A 14,345-nucleotide genomic window follows, 5' to 3' on the forward strand; every position below is an offset into this window, starting at 1 on the left:
TCTGGGAGAAAAATGAATTTTGATTTTCTTTTTGTATGTGTGTGTGTGTTTGTTAAGGACTGGTTGTACTCCAGTGAAAACTGTGGGGAAAGATCAGATCTGAATCCATGGTTTTCCAGGGTGCTGGAACTGTCTGAAGGTTGGCACTGATGTGATTTTCTTTAAAATTAGTTTGCAATTGGTCTATAAAGTTGTGTTATTCTTTTATCCCGAGTGTGTGGAAAATGGAGAGAGTTCTAAATCTGAAACTATCTTTACCTTGGAGGATTGATGCCTTTTGGAATTTAATCAATGCTGTCTACTTTCTGCAATTTAGAAAAACAACAACAAGAAAACCTCCTTTTTGTGCATGGTTTTCTTACAGAACAAAAGTCAAAAACCTGAAACCCCTATTTTTGCCTCCTCCACTGTGTGCAGCATCATCCAAGAGAGTACCACCGAAGCACATTGTATTATTTAAGTTTGTACTTTGCTATTCTCGGTTATCTACTTTCCTTAGCCTTGTTCCATATGTTTTTGCCCTGCTTACATGCCAGTCTAGTTTTGTCATCTTCCACGGGTTGTTAATCTGTGTTGTTGACTGGATGTGTGAATGGAGGCTGTGGACCATCCGCATAGGACACTGGTGAGACAGAAGTTGCTTAAACAGAGCGGTGGTGTCCATGAATGAGGCACGTGGAAGGTGAAAGTCAACATCCTCACCCATGCCATGTCCTTCTCATCCGGCATCAACAGAAACAGATTTTTCAGCTCTGCTGCAGAGGGAGTGTTTGCTCTGCTGGAGACTCAGGGAAAAGGTAAACTGCTCTTAGGGAACAGAAACCAGTGTAAGGATTCCTGTAGGGATGTACAGCCACTTCTCTACGTGAGAAAGAAATTAATAGTTGAGTGTTTTGCAATTGCTGTGTGGTTCTTTGTGAGCTGTACTTGAAGTGCATTGATATAAAATCCTTGCTGAGCTCAAAGGCTTTGAATCAGCCTGGCTACTCTTACGAATTAGATAAATAGTAGCCGAACTTGATGCTGTTTGACTGTGATATATTCTCGTTGACAGCAGTTTGTTGGGGGAACAGATGATATTCATGGTATGTCAATATGTACAACATTATGGAAAGCTGAACTACACGCCCAGAGAGGAACTGCATTTTTGTTAAAACTCACTGACTTTATTAGTAAGTAGTTACTTCAGATACATTGAGCACCATCCCAGTGTTGCTGGAGTCAGTGCAACTCTTCTATTGCTCTGAGAGCATCTCTGTGGTTTAGGTCACTTGCAGCTGCTTGGTTGCCTTGCAGACAATGTGCAAACTGTATGTGTGAACCATGTTTACAAATGTGAATGGTGTGATGCTCGTTACTGGCAAGGTCTGGGTGTGTGGATCTAGCATGCTGCTCAGAGGTGCTCCAGTCATGCTCAGTAGCCAGCCTCCAGACATTGGATTTCCATGCAGTGTATATGGGATATCTGAAGGATGGGCTTAGCCTTCCCTTTGCATTCAGGATCTGTGAAATGACTGTGGTGGAGATATTTACGTAAAAAGAGCACCACCCATCCCTAAAATGATCTCATTCATGCATGGGTGTTACAAAATCCTCTTTCAGGGCTACAGGACGTGGCTGACCCTTATCTGTCCCATGTTCAGGACAGGTTTATTTTGGGGTGGTCAGAAAGGAAATCCCAGTGTGGAGGTGATGGAACATTTTGTTGTTGTTGTTGTTGAATTGATGTGAAAAAGAAAAATACCTGGCCATTCGCAAGGGTTTGAACTCTTAGCGTAAGGCTTTGGAAGATGGATGGAGGGTCAGGGAGGAGGTGACGGGGTTCAGAGGTCCCGTGGTGTAAGTCATGGCTGCAGGGAGTCACTGTCACGCAGTGAAGGTACCCAGCAGCATGATCCATGGCAGTCACCTCCGCAGAAGGATTTCCATCTGAATATGCAGATGTGCGCACAGTTATTTTACCTATCATCTTCACAAACAGCCCACGTCCCTGCACGCTGAAATAAATCTTGGAGCTGTCCCTTTCAAAAGGCATTTCGGGTTCAGCCTGGTTGCCTGCATCCTGCGTGGTTTTGTTCAGCAGAGTCCTTGCAAACAGCCCGTCTCCTCTTCCCTTTCCGCTTCCCCTTCCTCCTCCTCCCATCCCACCACAATCGCTGCTGCCCAGACCCATCCTTCCCTCACACAGAACTGATTTCTGTTTATGGAGCAGCTGGCAGCAGCTCCGCTCGAGCGCTGAGCGATGACTAAGAAACAAGCCCACTTTTCCCTTAGCTGTCAGGAGCTTTTAGAAATAACACCCTCCTCTGAGGAAGTCAGAATAGCAACAGGAAAATAAGTAAAACCTATTATAAAACAGTTGTCCAAGAACTTAGGCACGGCGCGGGGTAGAGATCAATATGCTGTGAAGGTTAAATCTATTTTCACACTGTGTTCTATTTCACAGTTTAATGGTGTTTTAATGTGTCTGTCACTGAGCCCCCTTCATGTTATGCAGGTAGAGCCTTTACAAAGGAGAAATAACGTTGGCTTTACAAGCTTCGCAGTAACATCTTATTTACCAGCTGAGATCTGACGCTTTCCTCTCTGGAGATATGCCAGGGTTTGACTATTTTAGTTTATTTTTTAGGAGGCATAATGTGGTGTTGCATTTGCAATAATCTTAAGATAGCTTTGGGGAAATGCCTGTAGGGGTGGGAGCAGCAGGAGCATGTGTGTGCTTGCATAGTAGGGACAGGAATATCTACCGCTGTTTGCACAAGCTGAATGCACGGAGGATGTGCAACATTTCCCAAGCTCAAGTTTGCATTCAATCTAAAATGGTGTAGTTGAATGCTTTTATGTTGGACTTGGCTGAAGGTGGGATATTGCAGTGGGCTTTGGGGAGAGAGTATGAGGGGCAAAAGCAATAGAGAAAGAGTGATCGCAGCCCAGAGAAAGGATGCTGAGAAAGGGCAGAATGGCAGCTGCTTGCGGCTGTGCCAGTGGGAAGAATGGAAAGAGAAGTGGAGAGAAAGAAGAGAGAGCAGAAGAAAAGGAGGATGTATGGCATAAAATCTGGGCTATGTGGATGCTAAAACACGCATATAGGCCTGTCCTCAGTGTTTGGCATGAAGCTTTCACCCTTTGCCTAGAAGGCAAAGATGGAAAAGAACAGCTTTAATTCTCTAGGAATTCCTAGCCTATAGGAAGAGAGTGCACTAGAGAAAGAGCTAATATTCCATCTTACGTGAAGCAACCTGTTACAGACCGTCAGCTTCCCCTCCCCTGGCTGCTGTGCCAGGGCAGCGTGCCTCTGTTCTGCTGCGGACTGCTTGCTGGAGTTTTCTTAGTAGCAGAGCACTGGCTTGGCTTGCCCTGTGTATCCCACTAGCAGAAATGCCGGCGATGTGTGTTTTGGCTTTGGAGTGCTGTGTGCTTTGAGCCCATCTCTTCCCCCCCTTCTGTTTTCCGTTGTTGGAACAACAGTCTTCTGGAGGGGGCTGAGCACCGCTGGCCCTGTATTGTGGGGCCAAAACAAACTCTATGCTAACGTGTTTTCCATCCTCCAGAAGGTAAAGTGCCAGTGCTCAGAGCAGCTGAGCCCCTGGTGTGAGTCTGCTGTCTGGAAGCCCAGTGACTGACTTCATGGGGCAAAACTTTGTCTCAAGCAATACCACTGAGAAATGAGTTTGTTTGGAGCTGGGAGGTGAAAAGATTTGAACTCTAGAGCAGTGGGGACTTGGTTGGGAAAGGCTGCAGTGAATCATAGAATCATGAAGGTTGGCAAAGACCTCTAAGATCATCTAGTCCAACCATCCACCTACCACCATGGTTCCTCTCCACCACCACTGCCACCTGCTGCAGCTAGTTGCATTGAGATGCTATCAGCAGCACACAGGACTGCAGACTTCAGGGCACCATAGCCCTTGCTTCAGTTGTTCTTTGAAGCAGGTGAGAACCTCTATGAAGAGGCTATTTCTCCTGCTTGAAGCATTAGACCAAGTCAGTCGGTCTATGAATTATGAGCCTAGATGTTTGCTTCCGCCTTTCTGAAAGCTGGGCAATTGTTGGGATCCTAATATTTAGGGACTGAGTTTTTGCAAGCTTGCATCCTCAGCTCTAGAAAATTAAATTGAAAAATGGAGAAAGCTGCCTAATCAAATGGCTTTGAAGTTTAATGCAGGCTTTTAGATGTAAAACTTTAATGCCCCTGGCAGTCCATAGCCATGTGCCTATGTTAGGGGTTGAGTTTTGGAGAAGTGACAAAAGCACCACTAAAACTGAAATACTTCATTATTGTAAACTTACTCTTTCCTGCTTTGCAGATGAGATCTGGGGAAAAATGTTTGTTTGTCTTTCTCAGTAAATGATTATTTTGACCTTGTTAACATCAGCACCAGTGAAGCAATGCAATTAAATTCAAATATCTGCAAAAAATTGTTTTAAACCCTTACTATAATCTAATACTTTGTGAAATTTAATGGAGAGCAATCACCAAGAGATCTCATATCTTGCTATTTGGTAAGTGGTTTGTTTGAGGGAGCTTTAAGTCGTGCAGCAGTGACACACAGGTACATGGTACTGGAAGTTATCTTTGTGTCTCTAGTCACAGGACCCAACTTGATGCCAGGCTTATGGCTTAATGTTTTCTCAGTGATGCTTCTATTTCTTTTCTCTCTTTTCATGCTCACTTTGCGGATGTCCAGTCCATTAGGTATGAAGAGTAAATCAGTTCACAACCTGATAGTAAGTGCTGTGCTACAGATAGAAATTTAAACGTTGCTTTGAAACTCCCAAAGCCCTTTTTTTTCCATTTCCAAAATAGGAAGTGACAAACTGGTAGTTTAAATTTCTAATCGCATTTCCTATGTTTTATTTAAATTTCCAATTATGTTTCATTATGAGGATTCCAAAAATATTTTGTAACAATGCAGTAGTACTACTAATAAGTGAACCTCACTTAACATAGAGAAAGAATTTCAACAATTATCCTTCCCACCCAAACCTTTTCTTAGAAGCCATATTAGAATCGTTTAATGGCATTTTACTCCCACTACAGCCAAGGAGAGTTTTATCACTGATGTGAAGGGAAGCAGAATTTAACTGTTTAAGTTTTGCATTAGCAGAGAGGAATCGTTCAGTAGCTGGTGGATTTTGGACCTAACAGTAGCTACTGTAGATAACTCCAGTTCCATTTAGCCTGAACTCAACTGTTCCCAGTTCACCCAGTTAAGGTCCTCTTCCTCTGCTGCTCCCCTAAAATGTCTCTGCTCAGGTGAAACCATGATGCAACTGAACATGTATGTGTGTATATATACATGCATATATATTCAGCAATTATAGAGAAATTGCTACAGTTTGCTACAGTCTGCTGCAGGCAATGTGCAGCCTGAAACATGATAGTCATCGTCCTGACACAATGCCAACGGGAAGCCAGAAGCTGTCAAAAAGGTCAGAATTTCAATAATGTGTCTGTGCTTTTCCAGCATTCATTGCATCCCCTTCTCCGGGGCTGTTGTTTCCTTTTCATGCCCATTTGAAGCAGTGCATCCTCTTGACAGTCTTCCCCAAACAAATGTGCAATAAGTGAATAAATGAGGAAAGTTGTAAAGCCAGAAATCTTCAAAACCTTATGGAAGAAGGTATATTTTGGAGTGCGTGGACCATTTGTACACTCTTTGTCTGGATTTTCTGGCCTACAAGTTCATTGTCAGGTCTGGGATGGCATACTGGTTTTCTGGTCACTGATCATCATAGAATGGCCTGGGTTGAAAAGGACCATAATGGTCATCTAGTTTCAACCCCCTGCTATATGCAGGGTGGCCAACCACCAGACCAGGCTTCCCAGAGCCACATCCAGCCTGGCCTTGAATGCCTCCAGGGATGGGGCATCCACAGCCTACTTGGGCAACCTGTTCCAGTGCCTCACCACCCTGTGTGAAAAACTTTCTCCTAATATCCAACCTAAACCTCCTCTCCCTCCTCATCTCTGCAGGTAGAACCACTACCAGAAGTAGTGTAGTTCCAGCAGCCCTTTCTACAGGAAACAAGGTGATTCTTTTCTTCCATGGAATTCTTTAAGAATGAGGAATTATTCACAGCTGCTAGATTTGTGAACTAGGCACAACAACTGCATTCACTATATAGCCTGAAAATGAAGCTAACTTTGACTTTCAGCTTGTTTCTTAGCAAATTGGCTGTGTGTATTCCCAGCAGGATTGCTGGAAAGAAACAGTGTCCGGTGTGTTCTGGCCTTGTGTAATCTGCATTTCTAATTAAAGCTATTTGCAAGCCCGGTTATCTGACATGTGCAAAGAGCAACTAATAAAGCAGTGAGAAAAAAACAGAAATCCTTTGTTTTGAAATTCCTTCTTTAATCTCCTCTTCTTATGAATGCCACATGCCTGTAGGACAAAAGGGTATGTTGACAGTGATTTCTGTTCTGATCTACTTTCCTTCCCTTGACTCTTCTGTAGGGAGTCACCTGCTTGGACACTGAGCATTTGATGAGAAATGGCTCTGAGAGCTTCCAGATCCTACTGATATAGGTGGGATTGAGAACATCAGTCAGTCTGTGCCACTGAAAATTGTAATGGTGTTTTAACAGCACAGTGTATCTCATTGCAATAATACAATCTCATTGCTTAGGGAAACTGAGGCTGGCATATTTTCTATACCAATGTAAATCTGCAGGTAGACCTTACTGTTTCTTCTCTGATTTATTTTTCCGACATTTATAGAGTACAAGCCTTGAGAGTGCATTGGAAGAGGACTGCCCTGTGACCCACAGCCTCCCAGTACATCTGCCTACTGGATATAGACAAGAGTTCATTTTTGGAGTTGGTTTGGATCTTGAGTTTCGGTCCACAGAACTTTTTTCCCATGGCAAATTTTTCCAAAATCCCACTACTTGGTCCTTCTCAGATTTCTTTTGCTTCTTTTGGAAGGACCCAGCAGTTTGCTTTTGCTGGGAATAATATAGAATAGAAGAGAGAAATAGTGGGCTGCTGCTGTGATTGGGAAACCTAGTTCTCATCTCCGTTTATGAAGTGAGAAATAGATGGTTGGACTTGCCTTTGTGACCTGATTTGGAAAGGCTGGACCTGGGACACGTGATTCCATGGTCTGAACTGTGAAGACGAAGGAAACAGAATTGGAGAGTTCAGAAAAGAGGTAAAAAAAAAAAAATAAAAATCTCTGAAGGGTTTAATCTTTGTCCTGTTGGGCTGTTATGGTCATTCACTTTTGCATTGCTCTGCTAGTCTTTCTTTTCTCTTGCAACTGAGGTGCCTTGGACATCTCCAGTTGCACACTTTGCCACTTCTGCTCTTCTGGCACTCCAGTTTGCAGCACCACTTGGTAAACAGGATCAGAGACCATTTCAGTCATGCCTTATTTCCCACCTCCTTCCCTGGGGTAGCAAGGTCTAGTTCCCATTTTCATTCATAGCCTGGAAGACAGGAATGCAGTTGGGGGCTGCAGTATGTAACATATTAGAAGGAAGGGAGAAGCTTCATGCTGCTGGTGCCACCCAAAACTAGATCTGTAGAAATCCTCAAGAGTAAACAAAATCAGTTAAGAGTAGAAACAAATCTTTTTTGCTAGCCACAGAGGAATAGATGTGTAATGGGCACACACCTAACAGATAATGCCAGACTGCAGTATGCAGCATTCATTTTAAGTATGATTTTAGAAGAACAACTTGTAAAATGAGAATTTCCTGCTTTTTTCAGTCCCAAACCAAGGTCAAAGACAGCCCATTTGTGAGCCTTGGTCTAGAAAGATCAGACCGGAGCAAGTCTCACCTGCTGTGTGAGAGCAGTGCCAACCACCTACCTTGCCCATTGGAGGCTGTGAAAATGAATGCATGGGGTAAAGTGCTTTGAGATCCTCAGCCTAGGGAAAGGTCAGGAGAGCATCGTCATCTCTTTCAGGAGCTCCAGCACCAAGGGGAAAAATAAATCACCCAAACCTTAAATAGGAAACCACAGCTGCTGTCAGATTAAATCTGTTACAAGTGCATTCTGCTGCCTTGCTGAACAGTGTTTTATTTCACACCTCAAAATGTGAGCCCCTGTGCCATGGACTTGTTCCTTTTTCCCTATTCCCCCTAGATGACTTAACAAGCTGAAAGTGCAGCTGGAAATTAATGCTTCCTGTCTTTTTAAATAATGTGACATTGAAATCCCAGTATTTAATGCGTTGGCATTTAACATGCCACAATATTTCAGTTACTTTGCGCTGGTTGGGGTGCAGAAGTGTTATTACAGCTGTTCTGAAATTCTGACAAAGAGGTGCATTTCTCTCTCTTTTTTTCCTTTTTCTCCACTATGTCCCACCATAATTGCTTTTTGCTGCATCTCTGAACCGTAACCATGGCGATCTGCCACATTCATCAGAGGACCCTCTTGTTGTTTAGCTTGTGTGAATGTACGAAGGGGGGTAAAAAGAAGGGAAAAAAGAGAAAAAGAGGGGACATAAAATATTTGTCGAACTTTCCAAGAAAATGTGGCGCTTTTTTTTTGCTTTTTTTTTTTTTTTTCCTCTTCCTAATGACAGAAGCTGCATTGGAGAAGTGGCCTGGCTGGAACACCAAGGACCCGTTCATAGCCTAAAAAAGGGACAGGAGGAGTCTGTTTGGAGGTGTCACTCTTAGTAGAAAACAGACTTAGATAACTGGTGCTTTCAAGCCATTCCTCCCAAAAGAAGGAATTGTTGTGTGCAGAAGGGGCAGAAAAGGTTGACCCTTTTCCATTTCTGTCTGACAACAAACTGGTCCTTGTTTGAAGAACGAGTTCATGTGGAACATCATTACCATATTAAAGTTGCTCCGTTTTCTGTCTGGGGAAGGAGAAACTGTCAGGCTTTGGGCAAATTGGAGCTGTCTTTTCCTATGTGGGTTGTCTGCTGCTCATGCCGTGATCAGGAAAGAAGGGAAGATGTTGATATCTATACAGCTGTGGTAGGGTTATGAATGTTAAAAGTAATGTGTTCTAGATGATTCCTATACATGAGCAACTGCTGGTGGATTTTCCAGGACTTGAGAAAAATCATCATGGTTTGTAGAACCTCTGTTTGGGGTCCTGTAGTGTTAATGATGGACATAGCATAATTTTCCCTGTACGTTCTGACATAGTAAGGGTTTGGTGCCCTGCAAATCTGGTCTGTTCTTTACCAGGGAGATCTAAGAGTCACTCTACAGGTGTTCATGCAGTGTGATTTAGTTGTAGAAGAGATTTGCCCCCTTGTGGGGTCAATACAGCTTATTTTCACGGAGTGTGATATCTCCCTGTTGTCTGATGTGACAGTAAGGAAGGGAGTGATAAAGTGCTTTGGGCTCTGTGCTAACATTCACCTTCTTGAGAGACACAACACTCACCAATCTCGAGAGATTCCCCAAATATCCTTGCTGTGGCAATCACCTGTGGCAGTACCTGATGTTTTATAAAGCAGTAGCTGGACATAAATCCCCATCTGAATGAATAATTGTATGTCCTAAGGCTTTAAGATGCTATGGTCAGGGGCGAGGCCTTGCTTTGGGTTACAGCACTTGGCACAGAGTCTCTGGGACTTCACTGCATCAACAAGCAGGTGCTGTGATGCAGTTCATCTCAAAGCCCAGCCTGAAAGGATCTTCTACTCTTCTTCTCATCCCCAGTTATGACTCTGCCATCGCTACCTTCCTCCCTAGCAGTGCTGCTTGATCAAAGCCTACGTGCATATCTAGAGCACCCCAATTTGAAGTTGGAGACATCAATACACACAGCTGTTCTGATGGTTTCGGTCAGTTCACTGGACGTGGTGCTGGCCAAGGCAGGGGCAAACCTCTCCTCCTGCCCAAGAGGAGGACAGTTCCTCAGGCAAAGCTCCGTATTGAAATGCCTCAGCATGGGCATTTGCAGGAGAGGCAGAGCCACCAGAGCATTGCTCAGTGACCTGAGATGTATTTGGTTGGAAAATGTCTGGTTCTGTTCTCGTCTGGAAGCCATTTGATCCGTCCCCAAAGACGCAGAGTAGCAGAGGCCCTGGGGCCCTCCCATGGGTGACAATAGATACACTGAGGTCTGCAGAGCAAAATGGGTTGTCTAAAAGTCAAAAAGTCTTAGGGACCCATTTCTGGGTGGGATTGTCAATATAAAATAACAAAGCAAAAAGGACTCCAGGCTAAATGTTAGCAGCGATTATTTTTAACAGTATTTTTACTGTTTCTGATGTGTTCTTCAATCTGTCTTGTTGATGTTTGTTTTTCCATTTGTGATAAGGGTCGTATGTCATGCCTCCATTGCATCAGGTGCTATACAACCGTGTACTGTCCTTCCCCCAGATAGTTTACAAAGTCTTTCTCCATGGATAGGTTCTCACTGGCACTGAATTGTAGGTGCCCTTTAATAAGTATTTCTCTAGAGTATCTAGAGTTACTTATTTCTCTTCGCAAAAGCAATGAAAAGATAGGTACTTCCATGGAAATAAAATAGGATAAAATAAAAAATATATCATTTTGAAATATTTTCTATAACTAATATTTGCATCTATTCATAATAAACACTAACGTCTATTAGCTGAATGTTAAATGATTTAGATATTAGTATAGTGAAACCTACTTATTTCTGGCTCCTTTTCTCTCTGTCTGCTTTTCTTTCCCACATAAAGAAAATGTTTTTCCAAGATACTCCCTTAAAATATAGGACCTAAATGAGAATCTCTAAACATCTTGTTGGATATAAGTAATAATGTACAACTTCCAAGGTGCTCAAATTTTCTGCTATATTCAAAAGAAGTATCTGTATGTGGACAAATGCCATGGATGCTGTTTGCAGTGTGCAAACAGAAGACAAAGGCAGAAACTTTTTGTTTGGTTAGGACCAGTGCTAAATGCTTTTGCAACTGTTTGACTTGGGACTTGCTAAGTATTCGTCTGCAGATGTAGAAAGCTATTAGTGAAAAAATATTTGTATAAAACTCCTCGTGAGTCCCACTGGGCTATGTGAAGTCCCAGCTTGCTAGTTGTCAAACGACGTGTGCTTACAACCCTGAGGTGCCAATTTAAACGTAGCTTTCTTTCCCCCAGGTTTGAGCAACACCTAGAGTTTGTAGCATCCTGTGGGTGAAAAACAGATTCTCAGGGGATGCATCGTGTTGGAGCTGGAAAGGAGCGCTTTCCATGTCGCCAATCTCTGAGTGAGCTGCTCTGGTATAAGGTAGGTTCTGAGCCACAAATGATTTACTTAAAGCTCTCTGTTTCAGTGGTTGAGGCTGAATGCAGAATGGGGCTCCATGGGGCTGTTTGGAGCTGCCATAGGCAGAGGAAGCTGTTTGAGATTTCCTTGGAGCAGCATTGGAGTGCTTTGTATGATGAGCACCAACAACCATACTGCCAGGTAAAGCAAATGGAACTCAGAGCTGAAAATTAGATATTTTTAATTAAAATCCACATCTGCAAGCCACTCGCTGGGAGCCAGGATTTGGCAGCTAAATTAAGCTGACACGCTGGGATCACCAGTGTCAGAGACAGTAATCCCAGAGTGGCAGCCAGTAGATCTCGCTGGTTAATATTTAAAAAGCTGCTGGCGCCTGATGGAAACCTCTTCATAAAATACTCCATCAAGGCTGATTGTTTCTGCTCGTGAGTAGTGTCACACGTAGGTAGTCTTGCTGTCCTTTCCATCTACGGGGTCTCGGTGCTGCCGGAGGGTAGGCTCCAAGATGTCATTAAGGTGTTTTGATGCAATGGCCATTGCATTTGTTGTTATGCCAGCAATGTGCCATGAGCTAATGTGCAATGGCCTAATTAGACCATCCCCAGAGTTCTTCTAAATTGCTCCATTGCTGTGGCCATGGATAATCTTTCTTGACTGTTCTGTCTTTTCTCCCAAATATTTTTAGGCAGCAGGAAAGTAGGGAATGGTGTTTGATGTGCAGTTAGGGCTACTAATGCAGAGTTTTTACCTCACGCATGCCTCTGTTTCCCAGCTATTTCATCAAATTGTAGCCTTGACCATGGTCCTCAGCTGATCCCAAAGAGAAAAGATCATCTAGGTGTTGTCTGACATGGTCTGGAGCTGAAGGCACACTAGGTGACATTCCTGTTCATCACCTTTTTTGCAGTTAATGGTATAACCTTAAATCTGTCTCATGCAATCCTTCCTAGCTCAGCTTTGCAAAGCAGGGGAGAGCTGTGCTGGAGTTAATTGCATTCTTGTGCTCTGCTCTGTGTATGTTATAGGCTGTGAGAGAAATGGTTCGAAGCCTTTTAGCAGGGATTTCAAAGCTGGAGACTGGAGCAGCACATTACAGCTGGTTAATATGTCTCAGCTCTCATCAACATTTAGCAACCCCCTACCCTGTCTTTACTGTTTTGGTTTGTTTGTTTTTATGCAAACCAATGCAATAGTATGTTTTTCATTAAAAAACAAACAACAAAGCTTATGTCCTTGCAGCTTTTAGCTGGAAAGGTGTAATGCCAAGTGGCAGATGCCACGAATGTTTCAGAACGGTGTTTTGGAAGAGGAAGGTCTCAGCCTTCTCTTCGGGCCCTAAATTGTGATTCAGTGTTTGTATTGACTTACAGGGAAAAGAAAGAGATGAGGATTTACAGACTTTGGACTCAAAGATCTTGTTAGACAAAAGCTTGTCACTCTCGTACATCTTCCCAATCAGCTGGGAAACAAGACTTAATCAGTTGAGACGGTGTGAGCAAATAAGGTTATCTTGCAGCTCTCTCTAAGAGTGGCCATATTGATACTTAATTCTGTTGAACAAGAGGTGAAACTTGGAGAAGTCTCACAGAAGGGGATGATGAAATGTGAGTGGTCAGGTTCACTTTTGTTTAAAATCAATTCCATTTGCTCTATCACACCCTGGTTGTGTTTGTATTTTTCAGTAATGCCTGGGAATAATTAATTCTACTTCACTTAACAGATCCCTTCCTCTCCACCACTTGAAAGAAATCCCCAATTTATGTTAAAATATTACTTTGACGACAAATTACCTTGAGACTTAAAACCAGTTGCCAGTGCTCCTTTAAGTCAAATTCTCTTTCCACTTATAGCACAGATGCATGAAAGAGGAGGATGCTGTTCCTGAGTGAGCGTGGAGGAAGATTGAGTTGTGCGTGGGAGGACAGAACAGGAGAACATACCAGATACTAGGGCCACTCCTCCAGCACACTTAATAAGTGTTGTTAGAAAGTACTTTCGGCGGGGGGAAGGAGGGGGAGTTCACCTTCTAAGCATCGTTGAATGATGGAACTGAACTGGGAATGATAATAATTAAGAAAACAATTATTGAAAAAAGTTGGCTAATTGTCTACATCATTCAACTTTATTCTGTTGAATGGTGTAGGGGGGGGGAATAGGAGACAGTGTTTTTATCACTCTGTTTCCAAACTGGATAAATCATCCTATTTACCAGACATAACAGATCCTTCTTCTGTTCCAGCTCTTTCTGAAGTTATTTTTCCTCTAGAGAGGGAGAATTGTAGCCCCAAACTTCATACAGAAGGATCCAGGGTATTCAAGACCTCAAGGGTCATTCAGACCCCAGCTAAGACAGACCATCACTCTAGCATATGAGGATTGTGTTCAAAATCAATCAAATCTAGGTAGTACAAATACTCGGAAGGTTTTTCTGTTTTCTATTTTGCCTCATCGTTCATATATTGTGCTATTGAGTTACCTAAGGAAATAAAGCATGTTTATGTTATCGAGGTATATTGAGCAAACTGTATTCTTCTCCCAAGAGCTCATCCATCAGTTACAGCCTCCATCTAAACGTATATCTGTGCACCTTCCTACATCCTGTTCCTAGTAACACCATGATAGGATTAATTCAAAGAAAGGCCAATACTGAACCCAGACAAAACCTATAACTCTGCCAGAAACCAACAGTGGTAGGAGGACATATCCTCCTTGCTTTCCAGCAGCGACAACAGGAACCTGATGTATAAGATAAGAACAACACAAACAGTGATCCAGTCTCCTTTTCAACCCCTTGGGGACATTATAACACACAAGATGTTTGTCTCCTTGGCAATACAGTGCCAAGGCTTCCAGTTGAAATTTTTTTCTCTGACTGCTTAATTTTAGAAAACTATCATAGGCTTTTGATGCTCAATTAATCAATGCTCTTCATCAGCTTTCATGGCCTATCTATAAGCAACTGAACTAGTTCCAACAGTCTTTTAACGTATATAATCTTTCTCCACTGTTCCTCTGGCCTCACCCGCCTGAATTCTCAATGTATTTAAGAAGAGTAATCAAAACCACGTTTAATCTTTATCTGGTTAAACAAGATAAATTCCCTTATTCTCTTCATAAGTGAATCACTGCATTCCTGTAAAGTATTGGTACCCTTCCCTGTATTTT

Source organism: Phasianus colchicus, chromosome 12, assembly GCF_987193195.1.
Source record: "Phasianus colchicus chromosome 12, bPhaCol1.hap1.1, whole genome shotgun sequence".
Classification (NCBI taxonomy): Eukaryota; Metazoa; Chordata; class Aves; order Galliformes; family Phasianidae; genus Phasianus; species Phasianus colchicus.